Genomic DNA, 17,350 nt, shown 5'->3' on the forward strand with positions numbered 1-17,350 from the left:
CATTGTCCCGTCTAAAATAAACTTTGAAACTTACATGCTAATTTTCAACACTTGTCCACAGGAGGCTTTTAAAAAAGTACAGACAATAAAATATACAATAAAATTAGAGGATGACATAAGATATAAAGCAAAGTCAACATAATTCAAGAGCAGAACCAGACCTGACCGTTTCATGTAGGCACTGTTGTTTAGATTTGAGCCATAGTTTGAGTCCTCTGTTGAAAATATTGCTGCGTTTCTAATTTTAAATTAGTGGGTAAAGAATTCCAGAGTTTTGCACCCTTCACAGAAAAGACCGACTCACCAAAAGAGGTCTTATACTTTGGGATACGACAATCACCATTGGTGCAGGCCCGTGTGGTTACTCTACCTAATAACGACTTCAGAGAACAGAAATATGATTATGTAAACATTTAAAAACCAGTTTAAGACTACTAAAATTCACAAAGTTTTCAAAAGTGAAAAGCTTGTGTTTTCTTAAAATTTCACAGTGGTGCCATCTCATAGGTTTCTGATCCGTAATTTTTACTGCCTGCTTATATAATGATATTATAGGTTTTAGAGTTGTTGGAGAGGCAAATGACCATGATGTGACGCAATATGACAAATGTGAAAAGATCATTGCATGCATGTATAATCGAGCAGTTTGACATGACAAATTCCTTCGAATATGAAGAAATAAATTTAGATTTGGTTTGACCTTCTTGGAAATTTGCTTAACCTGACAGTCGAATTGTAAATTCTTGTCCAGAATAATGCCTAGGTACTTGACTTCGGTCACTACATCAATTTTTTCATTGTGGATCCATACCTCAAATACGTCATTAGCAGCCCTATCACGTATAGAGAAACACATGGAGACAGTTTTCTCCACGGTAAGAATTTGTCATCTTGAGGTAAAAACGATAAATTCCCGTTGATGACGGAGGGAAGGAAGAAATGAGCCAGAAAGAAAGAAAGAAATGAGTCAGAAAGAAAGAAAGAAAGAAAGAAAGAAAGAAAGAAAGAAAGAAAGAAAGAAAGAAAGAAAGAAAGAAAGAAAGAAAGAAAGAAAGAAAGAAAGAAAGAAAGAAAGAAAGAAATGAGCCAGAAAGAAAGAAAGAAATGAGCCTGAAAGAAAGAAAGAAAGAAAGAAAGAAAGAAAGAAAGAAAGAAAGAAAGAAAGAAAGAAAGAAAGAAATGAGCCAGAAAGAAAGAAAGAAAGAAAGAAATGAGCCAGAAAGAAAGAAAGAAAGAAAGAAAGAAAGAAAGAAAGAAAGAAAGAAAGAAAGAAAGAAAGAAATAGAAATGAGCCAGAAAGAAAGAAAGAAAGAAAGAAAGAAAGAAAGAAAGAAAGAAAGAAAGAAAGAAAGAAAGAAAGAAAGAAAGAAAGAAAGAAAGAAAGAAAGAAAGAAAGAAAGAAAGAAAGAAAGAAAGAAAGAAATGAGCCAGAAAGAAAGAAAGAAAGAAATGAGCCTGAAAGAAAGAAAGAAAGAAAGAAAGAAAGAAAGAAAGAAAGAAAGAAAGAAAGAAAGAAAGAAAGAAAGAAAGAAAGAAATGAGCCTGAAAGAAAGAAAGAAAGAAAGAAAGAAAGAAAGAAAGAAAGAAAGAAAGAAAGAAAGAAAGAAAGAAAGAAATGAGCCTGAAAGAAAGAAAGAAAGAAAGAAAGAAAGAAAGAAAGAAAGAAAGAAAGAAAGAAAGAAAGAAAGAAAGAAAGAAAGAAAGAAAGAAAGAAAGAAAGAAAGAAATAGAAATGAGCCAGAAAGAAAGAAAGAAAGAAAGAAAGAAAGAAAGAAAGAAAGAAAGAAAGAAAGAAAGAAAGAAAGAAAGAAAGAAAGAAAGAAAGAAAGAAAGAAAGAAAGAAAGATAAATTCCCGTTGATACGTTTTTGTGTAACAAACATGGCGTAACGGGGATCTTTTATCAATTCAATTTAATTGGTGTAGTTTAGTAGTATTTACTATCTTTTAGAGCAGTGATTTGGCTCCAAAGACTAAATGTGGAGATAGATTTATAGTTAAAAAGGTGGAGTTGAATTGGTATTTTTTTATTGTAATTTTTATCGTTATCGAGATAAATGAAATTATCGTGATACATTATTTAGTCCATACCGCCCATCCCTAGTGTACATATATATATTAGATATCTCTTGCAACGTTAAAGGGGGTTTGGGATTGCATTCGTCCTCCACAAAGCGGACGATCACACAGTGACGGACACAGATGGAGCGCCAGATTCTCTCAAAGCTGAGCTGTTCAGTTTGATGACTCTGATCTGAGAGGAGATTAGCACGGGTTTGTTTTCTTCCCTTTGCCTCAGCCATCCTTCTCCATCTCCACCCTTTCTTTTCTCGCCCTCTACGCCGTCTCTCACCTATTGTTTCGTCATCCTCTCCTTCTCCCAGAGCCCTTCTGTCCTAAACTGTTTAAGGTGATCGAATTCAGCCCTTCCTCCCACCGTGGTCGGAGGGGATCAGAGGTGGCTGACCCCACCCTAATGTACCGAGGACCCCTTCATAATAAATAGAGGTCCCACTAAACAGATTAAACCTTATAGATGTTTTTTATGAGCTTATTGAGTTTTTTTTTTTGCCTTTTGCCTTTTGCCTTTTGGAATCCTGTTATCCCTTCTACATTTGTCATAGTTTTGCTAATGAAAGTGAGGTTTGCATTCATGTCTGATAGGTTTCTAATTAGATTCACATAGACCCAGTGTGGAAATGATCCAAAAGATGAGCCAACAGGACCTGGAGAGGTGGAGTTATTGCTCTTAGAAACACTGGAGTCCTCCAGTGTGCTGAAAGAAATTCATAAATGTGGTGGAGGAGTGGGGTGGGCTGCAATCGTTGCACCACTGTAATCTTTGGTCAGCACTTCTTCACGGCCAATACCGGCATAGGAAAAGGAATCCTCTTCTGAAATTTGATTAATTGCTGTCTCTCCGCCTCTCAATCCAAACATTGGTGGAAATAGAGGCCGGTTGACAGGACAAATACATCAGCCGCGGGAGCTGCGAGCCCCCTGGCAAGCAGAGGCATTTCTTATCCTGTAACAGGATATCCACATACAGTGAGGTGTGGAAAAGCAAGAACTGCATCATCTTCATTTGGCCATAACAAGGGAGAGAGGGCGAGGGATGGGGGGAGGGATGAGGATAGGAAGGGGGAAGCCAGCCAGCCAGTGAGCCAGCCAGCCAGCCAGGCAGGCAGCTCTCTAGGTTGGGCTGAGGCGTATCGATTGATTTTCCCAATAGCCTCTGGTCCATGAGCGGCGAACCCTGGCCCCGGTTGCTAGGTGACCACACCATCCAAGATGGAGAGAGGAGTGATGAAGGGTGACAGCAGCTCTGAGGGTCAGAAGGGCCACTGGTCATTCTGCAGCCCCTCTGGGACGCTCTGGACATGCAGATAATGCAATGAAACCGGACCGGAGCTCGCACAGGAGAACAGGCCAAACAGAAATATAGAAGGACAACGTCAGACCGGTGTCGACGCGGCCCGGGATCAACACACACAGTCAGCAAACTGGCATCGGGAGATGCAGCACGTGTGTTTATTTATAGCACACGTTACAACATTATATAAATCAGAAATAAACCGTTAGATCTGATTTACTTCAGGTTTCAGGTTTTACATCAAAGAACTTTCCTGCAAGAAATAAATTCCATGAAATATATATTTAGAGGCCACGGGATTTCAAAAGGGCCACAGACCTGGTAAGAAAATATTGATTTGAGAAACAAAGGGCTAGTCAAATACACCACTGCTCCCTTCAAATGACCAGAGTAATCTGCAAAAATGGTCAGTTTACTCCAGCGCTCTTCAGTCCACATTAAGATCTGTCAGCACACATCCACAGCTTTCAACTGCTTCGGTAAACAAACAATTTAAAGCAGCTTATGTCTGTTGGGAGATCATGCTTTTTTTTTTTTTTTAATAAAAAAATGCATCAAAATTCATGTTTTCAGTGAATACTTGTAATAACTGTATACAGTAAATACATGCTTTTTTTTCTTTTTTTTAATAAAAAAATGCATCAAAATTCATGTTTTCAGTGAATACTTGTAATAACTGTATACAGTAAATACATGCTTTTTTTTCTTTTTTTTTTTAATAAAAAAATGCATCAAAATTCATGTTTTCAGTGAATACTTGTAATAACTGTATACAGTAAATACATGCTTTTTTTCTTTTGTTTTATAAAAAAATGCATCAAAATTCATGTTTTCAGTGAATACTTGTAATAACTGTATACAGTAAATACATGCTTTTTTTTTTTTTTAATTAAAAAATGCATCAAAATTCATGTTTTCAGTGAATACTTGTAATAACTGTATACAGTAAATAAATGCTTTCTTTTAATAAACTGAAATTCAGCTCACTTGTATTTTTTCACTTTGTAAAAATACATTTATTTATCATCTAAGTCTACAATTTTTCTCACGTGTGACATAAGTCACGGCATGTGCTCAGGGAGAAAATGTTTTTAAATATTCATTCATGGAAACCATTCAGTGGAAAAGCAAATCAGATCTTCAGCGGCTTGCAGACTTCCCACAAATGGAAAGTAATACCGAAGAAAAATACTGTAAACATGAACTGCTCGTAATCTATATCGCATATTCCACAATGATACATGATACTGTGGCGCTTTTCTACATATCGATTGTTCCACTGTGCGAGTGAAAAATGATACAGAGGGAAAAAACAGAAGAAGAAGAAGAAAAAGAAAAAGAAGAAGAGGAGTCAGAAGGAGGGGGCCGAAGAAAAGAAGAGGAGAGGAGAGGAGAGGAGGGGTGCACGTAAACTGGGAGACGAGTGTAAAAGGATCTGCATTACACTGGAAGCTCTGAGCGGACCGAGAGAAGTTACCAGAAGGCAAAAAAAGCAGCACAAAAGGGGGTGGTAGAGGTGTGTGTGTGTGTGTGTGTGTGTGTGTGTGTGTGTGTGTGTGTGTGTGTGTGTGTGTGTGTGTGTGTGTGTGTGTGTGTGTGTGTGTCGGGGCGAGGGTCACAGGGAGAAAGCAGCCCTGAAAGGCCACCTTGCATCGCGGCTGTTGCCTGTGTAGTTCCTGTGTGAAGGATTTTCCTTCATCCCGTGCCATGCCTCTCATGTCCTCCTCACAAGGAGCCCCGACGTTTTCATGTCAGTTGGAGTTCCATATCCTGAGGAGAGGAGGACTTATGTGTATTTTTCTCCCTCCTATCTATTAATAATATTGGGGAGATGGAGAGGGAGATGGAAGAGGATGTGTGCTTTGGTACAAGGCGAGATGTTTCTCTGTTTGCAGCCCTAAGCTGTGCAAGTATTTTGCTTTTGAATATTCCCTTCCCCAGTGGTTTCAAACTATCTTATGCCCTAAAGGGCTGCATGGACCTCCCTGGCCAAACATCCACATACCTTTAACAGCAGCTGGCAACTGAGATCTGTTTTTCTTTTAATTTTTTTGAAAATGGGAAGGGTGTAAGATGTGGATGGCTTGAGAAAGAGTGAGAGGAGAAAACAAGAGGAGAGGGAAAACAACAGACGGTACAGATTCAGTCATGTGGCAGGTATTTGTGCATATAATTATTAGGGATTTCTTTCACTTAAGCACTTAACTCTCAGGAATGTCAAATGATTTTATACATTCTTGATATATATATACAGTATACATATTATATAAATATATATATATATATATATATATATATAAATATATATATATATATATATATATATATATTAGGGCTGGGACGATACGGGTAACTCACGATTCAATACTGTGGCGATATGTGGCCCACGATAACGATAATATCACGATATCTACGATATTCGATATATTGTAAGAAATTTCATCGATATATCACGATATATGTGACTGAAAAAGAAAAAATACCCATAAAAAGGAAAACATTTGTAGTCATGCATTTATTCAATGCCAAATCTTTGTACAATGTACAAAGAAAGTGCATTTATAAATAAATAAATAAACAAAAACTAATATGTTTTCTATTTAATTTCGTCTACTTTGGCCCATATCAAACTTTTGGGCCAAATAAGTGCATGAACAATAGTGCGGTGACAACCGTGTAAATCCATTATGTGTGTTAAAATATCGATATTTGCCATCAGTTTATCGATTATTTATTGCAACAGAAAGCGCAACAATATATTGCAATATCGATTTTTTTCCCCACTAATATATATATTTATATATATATATATATATATATATATATATATATATATATATATATATATATATATATATATATATATATATATACATATACATACATGACACAAAACTTAAATCTTTTAGTGCAACACAGATTTCATTATTGCACATTTCTTTTTTTGTAGTTCTGCATAGTACATAAAGATAAATCCCTCCTGTCTCAGGTCTGACCTCTGGTTTCTGCATTTTCCACCTGGGAGAATCAACCTAAGTGGTTTTTAATCATTGAATCATTAAACGGGTCTCAGCGTGTGCTTTTTCCTACCGAGAGCATCGTTTGTCTGAGCCGTGCTAAAAAACAGCCGTTTATGAAAATGAATCAGAAGCACGACTGTTCTCCTTGATCCTCCACGTCACTTTGAAATGTTGATTCCCAGCCAGCACAGCACAGTCAGAATGTGTGAACCCGGCTCTCGACCTCATCACGCCCCGCATGAATATCATCAGCACAAAGATGTCGGCGGGTGATGAGGAAACATCTGACCCGTGGTTGTGTTGGGGGCGAATGAGCTTGCAGCAGTGAGATCACAGGCAGAGGGATGGGAAATCTGCTCGTGAGGAGATGTTGCTGGGCAATAAAGGAAAAATGAGGATATGGAGCAATGCAGCTCAGATCTACTGCTTCTAATACGTAAATGAATAAACTGACAGCAGATAGGAGATGATGTTGATGTGAAAATGATATTTTTGACCCGTCTTTCCATCATGAGTTCCTCCACTTCACATCTCTCACTTCCATGTTTTGCATATAAAATAACATAATGATGAGTGGGTTACTAGGTACCTAAATCAGAGAGGAGCTCACACAGTAAGTAAACACCACTACACGGGCAAAAAGATAAGAAAGAATGATCAACAGTGGTTCTATCTTCTCCCCACACTTGACAAAACCAAGCTCACAGCAGCTGAGAGCAGCTCAGAGCAGCTCCAGGCCTCGCATCGTTGTTCCAGTGAGTGTTTTTAACATGCTTTATTAATGTCAGGCATGGAAACTGCACAGACAGACTGAGAGGAAGCTCCAGAGAGCCATAAAAACATTTCAGATGATCACTGCATCCGGTGCCCACACCGGAGGACATTTTCCAAACACACTGCAACTCCAAACGTTAGCCCTGACCACCGCCTCATTCAACTTTCACCGTGGAATCTCATGCATCTTTTATTTTTAGACTAATGTAGATGATTGCGATAATTATTTATGAGTCATTCTATGCAGACATAAAAGAGGCAGACTGCTGTATTTTCTGTCTGCATCTTAAAGACACTGGAGAATGCATATGGATGTTATTTAAACTTCCATATGCATATTAATTTGGTTAAGCAGAACAATTTAAAGGGAAATTTCTCTTTTTGTTTCTTTTCATATTGCAGATAATCTGGGTTTTCTGTTGGAAAGTACAGGGTAGGCAAATATAAGCTTTGGCTTCAGCCTATTCCTTTTTTAGGTTACAGAGTTTATTATTATTTTTTGTGTGAAACTGATGAGTGTAAACTTGTATGAAAGTGTTTTGTCATTTACACACACACACACAGTTTGAATTGCAAATAATGTAATGTAACCGAAATAAACAATTCATTCATTCATTCATTCAAACTTTGATAAAGAGAAGAAGGCCAGGGGTGACTAAGACTCTCGAATGTGTTCCCTTTCAGATGATGCAGAGCTGATGGTTGTTGCACTGACTGCAGCCTGAATGGAAAATAAAGAGAGCTATTGAACCCTCAATGAACTGAGCAGAGGCCTGTGTGGTTACCAAGGTCTATTTAAGCATATTTAAACACACAACACCTGTGACTTGGAGGTTTTTTGGTGACATTTCTTCTGTAAAAGAGATGTAACTTCTCCACTGTGGGAAGGCCCTTGTCTTTAATAAATGCCTCCACACTTTGCATCCCTGAGCTCCTTCCTCCAGCACCTCGAGTATTTTGAGTGTTTGACTCATCACTGCACTTATTCTGCTTGACCCTGCAAACGTTACACATGTTGCTGTATTTAAATGAGCTTTTATAAATGAAGTTAGTGTGGATTCCTACTAAAGGGCCCCTTAACTCCAGACAGTCGTGCAGGTTGTGTGTTTGTGTGTTAGTGTGTGTTTAGCAGCTCGCAGGAAGGGGGAGGTGGATGGAGATCGTATCAATCGCCAAGCCAGGCCATTGAATGTATTGATTAGTTACCTTTCTTATTAACATGCTGATTAAAGAGAGAAGGCAGACGGAGAGAGAGGGAGAGGGAGAGAAGGAGAGAAGGAGAGAGGACCGAGGCAGCAGCAGACGCGCAGCAGCAGAGGATGGACGGACGAGGGAGGAAGCAGCAGCCGCCGCCGCGCAGATCCGCGTAAAAACAAGGATGCAGAGTGGATTTAACAGCCGGTGCAGGGAAGGAAAAAGCCAGGAATAATTGGGAAGAGGAGCAGGAGAGGGAAGCGGATGTGAGAGGAAAAAAGGAGGAGGATGAGGAAGAGGAGGAGGTGGAGGAAGGGGGGAGCGGAGAGGGGGAGTGGACGCGGAAAGGTGGACCTGACTGGAAATTCAAGGATGGAAAAAAGAGAGAAGCCCTGCTGCCTTTGATCCCCCACCGAGTTACACCGGCTGACACACTCTTTTCACATTTACTCTCACACACACACACACACACATACACACACACACACACACACACCTGCATCATCTTACACACACATGCAAACACACACACCCTCTGCTCTGAGACTGACAGGCCCGGGCAAAAAGCATGTGCATTACGGCTGCAGAAAATAGCTCGAGAGTGTTTATGGGATCAATATGTAGATGCTTCTTAAACGGTGTTTTCATCAGCGTGCGGGGAGGGATTGGTCCACATGCACGCCAAGGTTTTCTGAGAAAGGTGCGCGTTTTTATTCCGAGAGATGACCGGAAGGTGTGGAGGGGGCAAGGTGGAGGGAGGAGAGAGGCGGGGGGTGGAGGGGTGGAGGGGTGAGGAGAGGAGAGAGACGGAGAGGGGGGGACGGGGAGTGCAGACTCGCTTGTTTGTGTTGGAGTGCTTCACTGTCTGTTATTTTTGCATGCTGAATAAGTGAGTTTTCACATCCAGGCTACAGCAGGTGGCCGGAGACTGCAGGGCTGCAGGGCTGCAGGTCTGGCTGCAGGCTGCATGCAGGGCTGCATGCAGGGCTGCATGCAGGGCTGCAGGGCTGCAGGGTTGCAGGGATGCAGGCTGGGGGGCTGCAGGCGCATGCACAGGCCTCGTGCTGGTTCTGTTTCTCTTTACAGTGTGCGATGTAAAGCAGAACTTTTATTGTCAGAAAACAGGGACCAAACAAACTGGAATTACTCATCTGCATTCAATTGTATGGATACAATTCCTATTTTTTAATTATTTGTATTTCTTGTTTTTAAAGTAACTATTTGAAAAATTACCTGGGCTATCCTTTCACGTCATTAGAATAATATTGCATCACGTAAGAACTTGTAATCAAAGACCTGCCCCACGAAAATATCCCTGTGGACCGAATCAGATTAATTATTCCAGCAAAGCTGCGGTCGCAGTTAAACAGCTGATTAGAAGCAGCGCGGACAATCAAATGTACATTTAAATCTGAAATGAGCAGGACGTGCTCAGAATGAGATGAAACCACTGTTTCTGTTGGCTCAGCAGCTCGTGTGTGTGTGTGTGTGTGTGTGTGTGTGTGTGTGTGTGTGTGTGTGTGTGTGTGTGTGTGTGTGTGTGTGTGTGTGTGTGTGTGTGTAGTTTACCAACTAAGTTAAATATGCTTATTTATAGTTTGTTCATTCGTTTCTGTTGTTGTTACTATATTGTTACTTAGACACGTTATTTATATCAAAGTAAATGCCAGGTTTCTGTACCTGCTGGCCTTTTGTAAGAAAAGTTAAAGACATTTCTGGGGAGACATTGTCAATACAAATCTCCTTATAGAAGCCCTTCATAATCAGACACAAGTGGGATCAACTACAGTGGTTGATATAAGTTTATAGCTGTAAAAATGATGTCAACTGAACAATTCTGTCAATTTTAAGGATTCAGAAGCAGTTAAGACAGAAACATTGAGGTGTTTAAATTTGCCTAAAGATGCAAGATGTGTTTCCTTGAGACTAATTATTCCCTTGTTAATCCTACATCTTATTAAAAATGAGGGGCTTTTGTTGTTGTGTGACTTTTAACCAGTAGTTGTTCAACTTTTCAAAACTTGTATCAATCCTTGGCCCAGAGAGAGATCGACAGGGAGAAGGAGGCGAAATAAACTCCTACCAAGTTCCAACTTATCGACCTTTGCACCCCCTAGAGCTGCGGTTTGCATAAATGAAACCCTTTTCCTCTTCCCCCCACCTCGCAGCGCGGCCCACAAGATAATTTCATTTACATAAAGAATGCAGAGCCAAATTACACTGGGAGATATTTACATTTTATATGAAAAATAGTTGTAGGGCAAACAGGAGGGTGATTAAAATGCGCGGATCGATACTGGCTGATGCGCGTTCGTTTGGGGTGCGCGTTCACGAAACCACACACAATTATAGAACTTTGCAAAATTAAAATAGTAATTTTTTTTAAACAAAAACGTATATCTCTGCACTAATGTTTTTAATGACTAAAAAAAAAACTATTATAGTTTTTTTCTTTTGCAAAAGAACATCCATCCCTTTAATATTTAAAAGTATTTCCCCTGCTTTTTTTATTTCTTTATTTTCTTTAACGTTGATTAGTAGTTTTTGTCCTCTTTCTTCAGTGCTGATTATTGGATGGCGTTCACAGGAGGTGAGCCCAGTGAATTAGACGAGTGAATTTGCATTAAACCAGATGTGATCGATAATAACATTATTCACACTGCGAAGCCGAGTTCCACATCGTGGGGTACACGATCATTACTGAAACTAAATCTGCAAATAATAGAAGAAAATAATGTGATTACCATTCCTTCATTTGCTGGACATTTCCAGCAGCAGGAGCAGACCCTCTGTTTTACATGTTGATGGAGGCATATTGAGCTAGTTTAAAATAAAAAAAATAAATAAAGAAAAGTTGGATATATTTGATGCCATCTGTTTTTGACGCAAAATCTATACATCCTCTCAAGATGGGGGAAGATAATCAGTTATTTAAGGATGTACTAGAATATTACTCTAAAATTACCCTTCTATTAACTTCTTTAGCTGGAATGTAAAATATAAAAGACATTTGTATTTATTTATTTAGCAGGCCGCACGCTATTAATGCAGATAAAATGAAGGCCTCCATCAACGCACACGTACCGCGGATTATTGTGGTTAGTCTGCGTTTTTTAACGAAGAATGTGCTTCAAAAAGAGCAAAGCAATGATAATCATCGATAATTATAATAAAAAAAAATATTTCAGAGTATAGTTTTGCATAAAAGAACAGATGAGTGGGGCTGTTCACATGCCCGTACAGGTCGTGCAGGTGTGTATCTGCTGAATATCAGCAGGTACTTTTACCTACATTTCTGTTATCATAATCATCTTATTGTGTTTGGCTCATTCTCGCCACTTTCAGGTCTAATCTGAGCAAATTAATTACTTTATTGATTATTCACATGCTGTTATGTGTAACGCCAGGCCTCATGAAAATCATTGATTTTATCGATCAGTTTGGGAAATAAAAGCGAGTTGACAAGAAAAAAAAGGAAGAGAAGGAGAATGCAGTCAACAGAAAAAGGCTCATTACGAGCTGCTGGGGTTTGTTTCACACGAACTGGAAATGTTACTAATGTGATTTTCAGTCTTAACTGAGTTAATATATATCATTTATCTAAAATCAAAATATTGGCATTTTTTTAACAGTAGTTTGTATAAATTTTTCTTCTATGGAAAATTTACGTTTTTATTGTTACATTTGAAAAAAATATTTTAAGTTCCAGATATACAAAAATAAATGAATAAATTAGAAACATTACAAATCTAGTAACAACTCAAAAGCCTCACTTTTAGCAAAAGACAATATAACAATTATAATTGTAAAACTTTATAATAAACTTTATGAATAATAGATATTTAGACATTTTAAACAGAGGTCTAAAGAAAAGCTGTACAGTACATACAGTATACACACACACACACACACACACACACACACATATGTAGATACATACACACACACACACACACACACACACACACACACACACACACACACACACACACACACACACACACACACACACATATACACATATATATATATATATATATATATATATATATATATATATATATATATATATATATATATATATATATACAAACACACACACGCACACACACACACGTTGAGCATATTGCATTGCATATATTATATAATTGCATGTGTGTGTGTGTGAATTTGTTCACTAATGAGAAGAACTGGTATATATACACACACACACACACACACACACACACACACACACACACACACACACACACACATTGAGCATATATTTCATTGCATATATTATATAATTGTGAGTGTGTGTGTGTGTGTGTGTAAATGTGTTCACTAATGAGAAGAACTGGTCAGGAAATGTGTTTCAACACTATAGATTTATTTCAGTCAAATATTTACAATATTACGTTGAGTTTGTTTCTGTTGTCAATCTCATATTTCTGAAAACACAACAACAAATAAATATCCACAAGCTTCAAGTTAAATGGCTGAATTCACAAACTTTTAGATGGGGGGCAGCTATGAACTACTTGAACTGCATAAATCAGGTTTATTGTGAAAATCACAGGACTGTAAAATGAATCTAAGGCAGATTAAAAGTTTGACCATGTTCTTGATGTAGTAGAAATTATTTTTTTTACAGTTTTCTTGTTTTTTAACATTATCATTATTATTACCCTGCATGAGACAAACATAGCAATTCTGTTTTTTTTCTTTTGATCTGTAATTCAAAGAAACCTCTCAATAATACTCTTGAAAATTCAGATTATATGTTTAAAAACAGCTGAAAAACCAAAGAAAATGATCATCTTGACTTTCATCTTCCCGTTGATGACAATTTATTTAAAGCATTAGCACATCAGAGTCTGGAGGCTGCAGCAGGTGATGAAGAAGAAAATGGATTTGATAAAGTCAACCATGTCAAACTCTCTATTTTGTTTAGAGTTGGCATCATTGAGTAACAATTCACACCTGAAACGTTTAGTTGAACTTTGTTCCTCATTTCTGTCAGTGCGCTGTTGATATTTATGTGAGCATTAAGGTGGGTTTTGTTGAAGAGGAAAAAATGCGTGTTTTTGGAGCATCTTCTTTTCAAATTAAAATATGAAAATATGGACTTTTAAACTTAAATTTATATTGTTTTAATATTTGATATTTTTTCTTTTGTATGAATTCTTGTGAAAATAAACCTCTTGTTAAACCAAAACGCGTTTTGTGTTCCTTGTGATTGTGTGTGCGTTTTTGAACAGCTGGACGCAAATAAAGGTAAAGTGATCACCTGAAGTTGTACGTGGCATATTTTGTAGTCATGACTGAGTGTGTGTGTGTGGAGTGTGGAGTGTGTGTTTAATCAAAATCAAATCCTTGCAATGTAATTTTAAAATACATATTAGTTGTTATCAGTAGAATGCAGCATGTTTGCATGGAGGACATTATGCAGGTGAATTGACTTCTTGGGACAAAGGAAGATGCTTGTGCATTTTTAATCCTCCACATTCTCTATTCTTCATGCATTAGAGCGTCATTCATGTTTTTCCCTTTCAGCGCTACAAAAAATAGAGTCAATACCCCCTTCAAAACTGCAGCTCCATCCATTATCATTTAACAATAAGTGATCACGTTTACTCGGTGATTAAGCAGAGGATTTGGGGAGGGCTCCTGCAAACAGCAGGGTGAAAAATGTTGCTAGATGTGTTTTTTTTTCCGTCTTCTCTCCTGTTGCTGCTCCATCCAGCGAGGATGCGCGGATGCGCGGATGGGGCGCATCATGCACGCAGGGCAGGGCGGCCTTCGGCTGCTTTATTCACGGCACGTCCGCGGCTGGAGAAAATACCTTCTGCTTCTGCTCATTTTTTTCTCTCTCTCTCTGCCTGTAATAAGATATGAATTTATGAATCTTGACAAGCCACATGCTGCAAACTCATCTGCTCGGGGAGGAGTTGTTCGCCTTTCTGGAGCTTTAATCAGTGAAACAGCAGGGGGAAAGAAAGAAAAAGAGAGAGAAGTTCTGCTTCTCTATAGCTCTGCTTTGCATGCTTCTGTGGTCATTTTCAGATTGTTGCAATGCCTCCCCGACCTTTGACCCGCCGGGTATCGACTGTTTAGTAATATTGGTGACGCAGCCATTCATGAAAGCATCAGCCAAATGGCTCAAATCGGAACAGCATCGGCTCCAGATTAAAAGCTTTACACCCGCCACATCTTAAGTCACTTTGGATAAGAGCCGCAGTTAAAAGGCTTATAAGCGTGAGTGTCCCTGCGTGTATTTATGGCCTGTATTTGTTAATGGAGGAGTTGAAGATCCCGCCGTTTTTCCTCTGAGAGCATCAGCTAAATGGCTGGAATGGAAATGTTGTGGCTGTAATGTTGCTGCAGGAAAGTGACTGGGAAACGAGGCAAACGCTTAAAATGGAACTTATTATGGGCGATTAAGAGATTATAAGCTTTAATGCATCAGTTCAAGGGGAGGAATGCATTGCATTTAATAATCATTCGTCATAATACACAGACAGTTCTTGTTTTCCCTCTTCACTGCAGGCAGTGGTGGACAGACAGTAACGGAGTAAATGTACTTGAGTACTGTACTTAAGTACATATCCAGAGGATTTGTACTTTACTTGAGTATTAGATTTCTTTGGTACTTATTACTCTTACTTGAATACATTTCCAAGACAAATATTTTTACTTTTACTCGAGTAAATTTCTAGGAAGGCTGAAAAGTACTCGTTACTTTTTTTTTCTTCCCTAAAATCCTATTGGACACAAGCTGTTTTTGTCAAAGGAGGAGACCTATCACAGTGCACGCTCTCCACTGGGATGTACGTAAAGCGGAAATACGTCAAGCCTCCTCAAAACGATACCGCCAAAGTAGCCTGCGTTTGTCAAGACAGAGCCCCATTTGAGTTATTGAAAGCAGAGATGTAGTTTTTTGTAAAGCAGTGGTCTTTGAGGGGGATCCAGACTTAGTTGGATGGTGCAGGTTCATTTGGTTTCAGTTCATGATTGTTAATAAACTCTGCATCATCTGCTGTCCTCTTATGATCCCATTCATTTGATTTGTTTTTGGTGTTTCTGCAGGTTTTATATAACATTGTGGTTCTAAAAGCAGCACATCAGTGCAGCTGGTTTCAAAGAGTTAATTCTCAGAAACAAGAGTTAAAAGATCCTTAAATTAATTTAGAAAAAATATAGTAATTTACTGATGTGGAAAATAAGAAATTTACTCTTACTCTTACTCTTACTCTTACTTAAAGTAAATTTAAAAGCATTTACTTTTGGATACTTAAGTACCTTTAAAAGCAAGTACTTTTCTATAGAGTAATATTTTGACTGAGCTACTTTTACTTGTAACGGAGTAAATTTTGACCAGTAGTATTTGTACTCTTACTCAAGTACTGGGGTCGAGTACTCTGTCCACCTCTGACTGCAGGTTTTATATAACATTGTGGTTCTAAAAGCAGCACATCAGTGCAGCTGGTTTCAAAGAGTTAATTCTCAGAAACAAGAGTTAAAAGATCCTTAAATTAATTTAGAAAAAATATAGTAATTTACTCATGTGGAAAATAAGAAATTTACTCTTACTCTTACTCTTACTTTTACTTAAAGTAAATTTAAAAGCATTTACTTTTGGATACTTAAGTACCTTTAAAAGCAAGTACTTTTCTACTCTTACTAGAGTAATATTTTGACTGAGCTACTTTTACTTGTAACGGAGTAAATTTTGACCAGTAGTATTTGTACTCCTACTCAAGTACTGGGGTCGAGTACTCTGTCCACCTCTGACTGCAGGTTTATATGATGTGTGAGTTGGAAACACTGATCACCCTGATCACCCGCGGGTGTCCAGCCCTGCAGACCCGCGGCTTCTGCAGCCACAGACAGTGAACTTTCACCCCCCGACCTCTGAACATTGCTTTTATTTTTGGTCTCTCTCTCTCTTCTAGCCGTTGACCATTTTTTCCTGCAGCTACTCCACGCACGCATCCCTCCACCATCCCTCCATCCCTCCATCCATTCCCTGCATGCCGGCCTGCGCAGGGCGGATCGATAGGGCAGCATCTGCTCCGGGAAGCCGGCGGTCCCACACCGCGCACCGCTTCACTGTTTCCAAGCGCCAGAACTGCTCATCTCTGAAAATTAAACTGACAGAAAGATATGATTAGTATGCGCTCTGCCTCCCCGGTCCTGTCTGCCTCAGACTCCGAGTCCAGGGCCCTCTCCATGCAGAAGAGATGCATATCCAGGCCTTGTGTATGCGTGTGTGCGCATGCGCGGGTTCACATAAACACAAGCGCTCGGGCCTGCGTGACCAGACGCATTATCATAAAATCAAATTTGAATCATTTCAACATTTTTCATTTATTTGCCAGGATGAAAACAAAGTGGCATCCAAAGCGGGGTATACGCATGCACTCGGGCCTGCTCGATGGCGCAGCAGCAGGTCGTGGGTCTTCCTGGGGAAAAATAAATAATAAAAAAGAAGAGTCGCATTGATCTCGCAGGGACTTTCCAGAATGAAGTGTCGGCGGACGGAGAGTGAATGGAGGAGCGCGCTGAGTGCTGATTAAGAGGTGGGCGAAACAAGAGCGTCACTTGACGGCATTCATCCCTGAAAAGGTTGCTTTCACACAACTATTTGTGTTAACAAGAAATACCAAACACCTCTGGATTATGCAGGTCTAAAAGAAAAAAAAACTAAATAGAAGCTGGGTGAGAACAGGACGCACTCTGCACGGACTATTTTATTTTATTTCATTCCTGGGGCCCATAAGGGAGTGAGGCAATCCATATAATTAAACACTCGCCCTCATTTCAGTTTACATCCGAACCGAACGGGTTCAATTATTTTAGAAGCAATAAAAAGTGTCATAAACCCAGAAAGGTGCGTGTCATGTGTGTATCTCTTTCCATCTTCATCATACATATACAAATATATGTTTATATATAATATATATAATATATATGTCTATATATATATACAATAAAAGATTTATTTA

Source organism: Cololabis saira, chromosome 3 (assembly GCF_033807715.1).
Source record: "Cololabis saira isolate AMF1-May2022 chromosome 3, fColSai1.1, whole genome shotgun sequence".
Lineage (NCBI taxonomy): Eukaryota > Metazoa > Chordata > Actinopteri > Beloniformes > Belonidae > Cololabis > Cololabis saira.